This window comes from Medicago sativa, chromosome 2 (genome assembly GCF_051527215.1).
Source record: "Medicago sativa cultivar Bolivia chromosome 2, Bolivia_mono, whole genome shotgun sequence".
NCBI lineage: Eukaryota > Viridiplantae > Streptophyta > Magnoliopsida > Fabales > Fabaceae > Medicago > Medicago sativa.
In genome coordinates this window covers 83155075-83164528 of record NC_140750.1, presented here as the reverse complement: position 1 = coordinate 83164528, position 9454 = coordinate 83155075, and the positions used below count along the sequence as shown (strand labels likewise).

General features: G+C 31.0%; 1 pseudogene across 1 annotated transcript; it reads left to right on the top strand.

Moving 5' to 3' along the window:
- Window positions 1–2783: 2783 nt before the first annotated feature.
- Window positions 2784–6997, top strand: LOC146951595 (alpha-L-fucosidase 1-like; annotated as a pseudogene). Its single transcript, XR_015028093.1, has 4 exons — window positions 2784–2788; window positions 2839–3054; window positions 4278–4520; window positions 5423–6997. The product of XR_015028093.1 is annotated as an alpha-L-fucosidase 1-like (transcript).
- Window positions 6998–9454: the final 2457 nt, after the last annotated feature.

Below are 9454 nucleotides of genomic sequence, written 5' to 3'. Positions count from 1 at the left end.
GATGTGGTAGTGCTGACTTAATTATATTATACAAATATTCCACCTAATTAATTATTTAGATAAAATGTTCTTTTTTTTTTTAATGAAATTTTTTTGATTCAATAAAAAAAGAGACAAAAATAAAATAAAGAACCAAAAAAATACTATAAAAATAAAGAAACAATCAGAAAATATTAATTCAGTAAAAAAATATAAAGAAAACTAGGAAACGTAAAAAATAACCCAACAAAATAATAAAAAAATAATAATATAAATACCAGAAAAAATTCAATTATAATACATGAAAAAACTAGTTTGCACCTCTAAATATTTGCTATTTTCATGTATTTTCTTACTAGTTTTATGAATTTTTATCCTGCATTTTTTACTATTTTTCTGGTTATTTTTTTGAAAAAAATATTCAAAAAAATCCATTAAAAAAATAAATAATAAAAAAAGAACATTTAATATACATAATTAAATTATGTGTATATTTATATAATATAATTTAAGCCAAGTCAGCACTACCACATCATATAAAATGAACTCAAATGTGGTGGGGGTGACAAAATCTTGAAAAAACACAAAACATGGGGGTAAAATTCTAAGTTTTAAAATACGGGGGGAAAAATCTGTTGGGGGGTGGGGGGGGGGGGGGGGGGGGGGGGGTGGTAAAACTGCATATAAGCCAAAAAAAATTATCATGTCGACTTTCTCATATAAGCACATGAAATTCACAATGAGTGTGGTACAAATATTTAACGGTGTTTTGCATATAAAATATAAAATATTTTATAAAAACACTACGTTAATATAGATATTTTGAAAATAGTTATGAGTCTTCAAAATTTTATCATATCAACTTTCTTATATAGATACATAAAAACTTGTTTCCTCAAATATATACAAATAAAATCTTCAACAAGCGCGGGACTTAATCTCACCATTTTCCCTAATATGTACTAGGTTAAATTCTTCATCTCACTATTTTACATATAAAATATAAAAAAAAAATTTAATAGAAACAATGGATTAATGTTGATATTATGAAAATAGTCATAGGTTTTCAAAGTTTTATCATATTGACTTTCTCATATTGATAAAAGAAAAATCTACGAATATAAACATATAAAATCTGCAACGCGTGCTGTGGAAATATTTAACGGTATTTTGCATATAAAATAAAAGTTTAACAGAAAATTTACATTAATATTGATATTTGAAAATAGTCGATTTTAAAAAAAAATCATAACGACTTTCTCATATCGATACATATAAATTTGCCTCCGCATCTATAAAGACATAAAATCTGCAATGAGTACGGTGTAGATATTTAACTGTATTTTACATATAAAATAAAACATATTTAATTGAAATGCTAGATTAATGTTTATATTTTGAAAACAGATACGAGTTTTAAAAAATTTATCATATCGACTTTCTCATATGGATACATAAAAACTAGCTTCCTCAAATATAAAGAAATAAAATCCTCAACAATCACGGCGCAAATATTCAACAAATTTTTGCATATAAAAGGAAAAAAATATTTGATGTAAACAATAGATTAACGTTGATATTTTGAAAATAGTAATAATACTTCAAAATTTTATCAAATCGATTTTCTCATATCAGTACACAAAATTTGCAGCTGCAAATATAAACACATAAAACATGCAACGAACACGGTGCAAATATTTAACGGTATTTTGTATATATAATAAAAAAAAATTAATAGAAACACTAGATTAATGATTTTGTCACACATATGGTGGCTTAAATCAAGTGAATTGAAATCAAGCAAGACAAGGAAAACTCTTCTTGTTCACCTTTATTGATCCATCTTTTGGCTCCTTTGGAAATCTCTTGATAAAGTTTGAATCATTGAAGGAAATATCTACATTATATGGAATATATAGGGGTGTTAAAAAGCGAACCAATCTAATAGAAAAATTTTAAACTAAACCGAAATTGCAAAAAACTGCATTTGGTTTGGATGTATATAATTTTTTTTTACTCAACCGTATGGTTTGGTTTTTGGTTTTTATTTTTTCTTACCAAACCAAAACAAACCAAACCACAACATAAAAAAAAAAAAAAAAACTAATTAATTTTATGTTACCAAGACCAATACTGATAGAAACTCAATACTTAGACATAATTCAAAAGTATTTGAACACACTTATAAATATAAAATTCTATAGGAAAAAAAAATTAATCACAATCACTTGAATATTTGATATTATTTATCCTTTAAATTTTATTGTTGATGTAGTGTGTTAATATTAATTTTATTTACAACTATGAAAGAGTTTTTTTTTTTTTTTAACAAGTATGAAAGAGTTGGGAAAATATAGATAGACACCCTATTTCCATACCACTCTTGTACATGTACACACTCTATATGAAAGAGTACTTTGGATCTACATTGTCACATGTTGCATTTATGTGTGGGGGTTTAAGGGGTGTATGTGTGTCTATGTATAAGCAGTGGGAGAGTTGATCTCCCCATATATGTCGTTCGAACAAAAATGTAGAAAAGTCACCCAAATGAAAGTGCAAGTTGAGGAAAGTCAAACTTAATCTCAAACTAAGCATGAACAAAAACTTTGAAAACAAGAATAAGCTTCTCCATCAAAACCCACAATCCCAATCACAAAATCCAAACTTTCACTTTACTCATTTTCCCAATCCAAACACTCCTTATACAACTTCTCTGTTCATCTCTAACTCCAGTGAGTCTCATCAAACCAAACCCAACATCATTCCAGCTCCAATGGCACAAATACCTTCGCAAACTCCGAATGGGGTACTGGTCACGCTAACTCAACGCATCTCAATGGACTCACGTTGCTAAAGATTCTGGTTTTTCGCGACTTTGTTAAACTCCGAATGGGGTACTGGTCACGCTGACCCAACAAAACTCAACGCATCTCAATGGATTCACGTTGCTAAAGATTCTGGTTTAAATGCTAAGCATCATGATGGGTTTTGTTTGTGGCCTTCTGAGTATACTGATTACTTGGTTCGGTCGAGTGGTTGGAGAAACGGGAATGGTTTGGGGATCGGCATGAAGTAGTGTGTTATGGTGATACCTTGCGGCTCAAATGACTGAGTTGAGTTGCTCACTAGGTATTTGTCATTTTGCAGCTTATAGCACACACGTTCATTTAGAAAAAGATAAAACAGAGTTGAATTGTTTTTATATGTGCTATGATTCATAAGCTATATTGGAGAACTTATGAAAATAAGCCGAAAAAAGCTTGTAAAAATTGTCATTAACTATTTTCATAAGTTATCCAAAACAGTCTCACAAAATGTATGTAAATGGATAAGCCAATCCAAACTGGCCCTTAATCTTTAAATTTTGTGCTTAAGGAGTAGAAGTTCCTTCGCTGATTTTATTTTATGTCTTCATTGTTGCCCAATTGGTGAATTTTAATTGTTTGATGAGTTATTAGCTTCCATCTCATTATTATCACTAGGATCTAGCGTGAGTGGTTAGTGCGCAAAAAAGTGTGTTAGTATTTTAAACATCAGGGTATTGAGTTTGATTCCTAACAATCATAAAAAGCTTCCACCTTGTTATTACAACAATAAGTTTTTTTAGCTCTTTTTTTGAAAGAAATTAGTTTTTGTAGTTATCAAGCTAATTATTATGACTGTTATATGTATGTTCATGTGATCAGTTGGCGTTTTTTTTCTTCTTCACGTTTAACCCTGTGGTTTCCAAGGAAAAAGGGTCGTTATAATTCAGGGTCATTGTAATCCAGAGTTTGACTGGTAGGTAAGAAAAGTCTAGCAAAACATGGTTTCAACTAGGGATCAAACTTGGTTGTTCCCACTGAAGCTTATTAACCACTTTAGCTCAACCACTTGACTTGGTTGGTTAGTTTTTTATCCTTTTCAACTGGTATTAATTTATTTAAGAAATGTAATTGTTTTGCAAACTTGTAATTAATATGTTACTTATTGGAAGTAACTCTTGGAACAAACACTACTATAAAGTAAGTTTGTAACTTAATTCTGAAGTAATAAATTTAGGGTGTGTGCTCAATATATTTAAGCTAAAACTTATGAAGTAAGCCCGTACAATTAACTTGAGAATAAGTACGTCCTTTCTATTTTAGAACCATGCTAGTTTTAAAGGAATTTTTTTCTTTTAAACTATACTTGATTTTTATTTTTATATTGAGGAAGTTGTTATTTGTGATTGGTTTGGATTGACCGATTTGGTTTCTTTCCGTATGACAATGTATTGCTAATACAATGTGCATTCACTTTTGCATTTAAACCAGGTATGGAGAGATAAAGGACGTTTTTCTGGATGGTGCGAAAGGAGAAGGGGAGAAGAACATGAAATATTTCTTTGAGAGTTGGTTTTCTCTCATTCACCAGCTCTAACCAGGTGCCACCATTTTTTCTGATTCTGGTTCTAACACAAGGTGGGTTGGTAATGAACAAGGGGTTGCTGGATCCACTTGTTGGTCTCTTTTCAACCAGTCCGTCATTGAAATTGGTCGCGTTGACAATGATCCACAGTGAGTTCTCTTTCATACCAACACTCCTAATTAGTTTCCTTTGCTTTCACATTAGTTGGTTCATTATGTCCTTGTTTAAAATTATGTCGGATTCCAAAATCTGTTACATTGTTCGTCATCATCATATAATTAGTGCATTTTCGTAAAACAAGTTAATTATTCTTGGAGTTGAGCCTTTGTATTATTCATCCATCTGGACTCAAAGGATTTAACTTACTGTGATTAAGATGATTTATTGATTTCAAATGAAGTTGAAGTATGCAAGTTTCAATCATTTGCTCTTTGCTGCGAATATTAATGACAAGGCTTCACACTCAGGATGTAGATGGGTAGAAATGGGATTTGGATTCCTTGTTGTCAAGGGATTTACAGCATTAGATTAATTACTTTTATCTTTCTCTTTTAGCTAAAGACTGCATGAAATCCAATGCTGTGTAAATTCACTGACTGTGTGACAGTGTGTTCTCTTGACATTGACAACATGGAATCCAAACCCTAAAAATGCTTTCAAAGTGGCATGTGATAAATGTACTATCTGAGCTTAGTGTCATGGACTCATGGTTGCATAGGGTGAGAGGTCCATTTGTTTCAACTCAGATTAGGCTTGTTTGGATTGGCTTATTTGAGTTTATCTACTGGCATAAACACGAGACTGTTTGGGAGAGTTTATGAAAACATCTTATGACATGTTGTCCATAGCTATTTTCAGCTTATTTCCATAAGCTCTCCATGATAGCTTATTAAAACAACATATATGAAAACAATTTGACTTTAATTTATCTTTTGTTATAGAAATAGCTTATACATCATAAGTGTTTATGTGATAAGTGCTTATAATTTAGCTGCTTATCCAAATAGGACTTAAGATAGCTACTTTTTTAATGTTTTGGGGTATCTAACAGATACCAAAAGCAGGGAGATCCATTTGGTCTTGATTGGGTGCCTGCACTTTGTGATGTCTCTATCAGACCTGGTTGGTTTTGGCATGCTTCAGAGCATCCAAAGTCTGCAAGGAAACTACTCGAAATATACTATAAATCTGTTGGTCGAAACTGTAAGCTATTATTGAACGTCCCCCCAAACACATCAGGCCTTATTTCAGCTGAGGATATCCAAGTTCTTCGAGAGTTCAGTAAACTCCGCCGTTCCATATTTTCCCACAATTTGGCTGCAAGTGCTTCCCTTATTGCCAGCAGCATAAGAGGAGGAATCCAAGACACTCGCTTTAGTCCCTACAAAGTTCTCGAAGAAGGTATATACATATTGGACTCCTGAGGAGAACCAATCTAAATGGATATTGTACATAAATCTCAAAAAATTAGTATCCTTTAATGTTCTCCAAGTTCAAGAACCTATTCTTATGGGACAGGGTGATTAAATTTCATCTGAAGGCATTGAACCGGGACGGTTTATGGATGAGTGTTGTAAATGGCACCACAATTGGATATCAGCGGCTGTTGCTGTTTCCAAAATTAAAATCTCAGTATTTGAAGCTAGTTGTTGACAAGTCAGGGGCAGAACCTTTGATGTCTTACTCAGGGGCGGATCCAGACTTTAGGTACATGTGGAGCTAAAATTTCAAAGAAACAATAATGCAAACTACATTTAAAAATAAGAAATAATATTGTTTGATACAATTCATTACAATGAAAATCATCTTATATCCATTTGTCGAAAATGAGCTAAAATGACATTATCGTCTTCTATCCATCTGTTGAAAATGAGCTAAAATGACATCATTGCTAATTGTTAAAAGAACATCTATTTCTATATATAAGTTACAAGACGGTCATTTAGCCATTGATCACCCATTTTGTTACATAGGTTACTCTTCACAACTTTCATATCTGAAAAAAATACGTTCAACACTTGTAGTTGCTATCGGCAAGAGCAAAGCCAACTTTAAAAGTTTATGAACCATAGCAAATGTGTTGCACTTATTTGTTTCCACAAGATTTGCACAAATATCTAAAAGCCCTTTCAACTTAGCAAATTTTGGGTCAGAACATAATTCTTAAGTTGTGTGTGTAACGTCACTTTTGACACATCTATAAAATTATTTGGATAAAACTCAGTCATCCTCAATAACTTGTTCACATCAAAAACTGCAAATGACTTTCCGGGACTCAAGCATGAAACACACTGTAAAAGTTCAGTATTCTGGTGCTGCGTTTTATCTATTATAAAAAAAAATAAAAAAAAAATAAAAGAGAAAGCATGTGGAGCTATAGCTCCACATTGCCCCAACATGGATCCACCCCTGGTCTTACTTAGGAATCAACATGGATCCTATTATAGTTTTGACTAAGGACATGCCGGATAAAAAATCAGGTCCATATTTCAATGGAACCCAAGTTCTTCGCAGTACCATGAAAATTGATTCTCGAAGTGCTACAATGTAAACTTTTATGCCGTTGATTTGTTTGTAATTGTAAAATTTGAAAATATTTTAAAAGGAGTATCCACATTCAATTTTCCCACCGTGTTTATTATTCTTCAAGTGTGGAGTCAACCATGAATAGCATGGCCTAGTGAATTGGTTGAGAATTTAAGAGATAGTAGAGGCAAAAAAAACAAGAATTTGAGAGTGACTTAGGGAAAAACAAATGTGTTTTATTCATCATTCCAATGTTTACAAGGAAATGCCATTAATGTTTATACAACAAGAATGTGATTTTAGTTTTGTGCTGAGTGCAGTTTCCCTTGCATCCAATCTTGTAACATCTGAAGTGCTACTTTTGGTTGATCCATAGGAACCATGTGACCAGCCTCTTTCACCTATTTTTCCAAATATGTCGAACATTGGACGCACTTTTTAATTATTTGAAGTGTAAGTGTCTGTGTACTATGTAGATCAATAGCCTCTTATGCTTATGAATACATCCTTAAACACAAACCTTAAGGAAAGCCAAAGGTCCATGGCTTTTCAGAATTCCAGCTTCTTTGTTTTTTATTTCAAAAATATATTTATGTGCTACTTGAACTTTTGGAGAATGATAAAATTTTAGTCTTTTACGTTTCTTATAAAATAAGATTAATTTTTGTCCGTATTTTTAATTTGGTCTATGTTGATGGGTGAAAATAAAATTGTAATGTTGCATGAAATTTAAAAATTGTTGGAAATATGTTGTGTTTTAACTTTTTAACTCCATTTTAATGTTGGAAACAAAAAATTGTATTGTATAAAAAAACTGCATCAACCAATCCAATACAAACCGCATTTGTTTGGTTTGGTTCGGATGTTATTTTAAAAGCCAACCGAACCAAATCAAATTGCACGCTTTTTTATTTGCGATTCACATGAGTTTTAGCCTCAAAATCAAACCAAACCGCACCGCGAACACCTTTAGAATACACAACCAATAGTTTCCTTTAGAGAAATGATATTTTGACAACCATTTTTTGAGAACTTTTGGACAACTTTCTCTCTCATACTCACATGATGTTGTTATCCTCTCTCTTTCTTTTTCTCTCTCCATTGTTTTTGACCAATAAGAAGTGAGAAAAACAAGGTTGTCAACAAAGTTGTCATCAAATGGATGTCAAAATATCATTACCCTTTCCTTTATATTGGATATAACATTTATTATCCATATTTTATTCGATTTTTCCTTTTTGTAACACTTAATATGGTTTGTCTAATTGGATGATTTTTATTGTTTGATAGTGTAAAGTTGTTTTACACTGTTGGTCTATTCTAATGATAGAGAGTAATAAATGATCTGATAAAAAAATAATCATTAATGATTCATTGATATTGTAAAATAACTTAACATTGTAGAATTTTCGATCTAGGTTCAAATTCATACTTCATATGTTTCAGATTATGTCATTCTAACAAAATTTGTTTGTTCTAAATATGTAACTTTTATAATATTAAAGAATCATTAATGTTTATTTTTTTAATACGCTATTACTATTTATAAATTATATTTTTCTTATATAAATAAATTTGTATTAATTGCAGTTTAAATTTAAAAAATCATAGTTAGTTCACCCAATTGCAAATTTTAGATTATCCCACTCCCAACTGCCCCGACCACATGTGTATATTGCTATTTTTTTTAAAAACAAAAGGCCATGTGTGTAAATAGAAGAATTAATTAAAAAATAAAAAATGAAAATAGCAAAGGGATTGATTGGCACGTGATGCATCTTTCTTTCAAACCCAGAAGAACACAAACTCAAATCTATCTCTCTCTCTATGCGGCTCCTTTTGTTCCCGCTTCCATTCCATCATTGGCAACTTTCCAACTCTCGAACTCGCTCGCTACTCGGGTACCCGTTTCAAAATCACTTGAGTGTATGTATATATATTGTTTTGATTTCCCTTTTCTTTCCAGCTGGCTTGTCAAATCGCAACTATTTTTGGAATCAACGAGGTTGTTAATGATGTTTTCTACATTTTCATATTTATTGTTTTGATTATCACTATGTTTCTGATGTAGAGAATTGTTGTTTATTTATGTTATGTGTATGAGAATAGGTTGCTAATGATGTTTTTTTAATGAAGATTGTTGTTTTCCGTAAATAAAAAAACAAGAGATTGTTGTTGGTTGAGATGAAGGAGTATTTTTTATTCAATTCTTGGCATTTTTTTTTTTTAGGGTTAAATATGTTTTTGGTCCATATAAATATGTCAACTTTTCGTTTTAGTCCCTCTAAAATTTTCCTTCGACTTTTAGTCCCTAAAAAATTTTCCATATTCACTTTTGGTTCCTCTTTTAAAGTAAACTCTCATATGTAGAATTCATATTTTTGAATAAAATTTTGCAGAAAAACTCATAATATTATAAGAATGTCTCTAAAAAAATTAGAATTTTTTAACAAAACATGAATTTAATATGAATTTTTATATTTTTGACGGTTAAAAATTCATATTTAATTTATGTTTTGTTAAAAAAAATTAATTTTTTGGGGGAATATTTTTACAA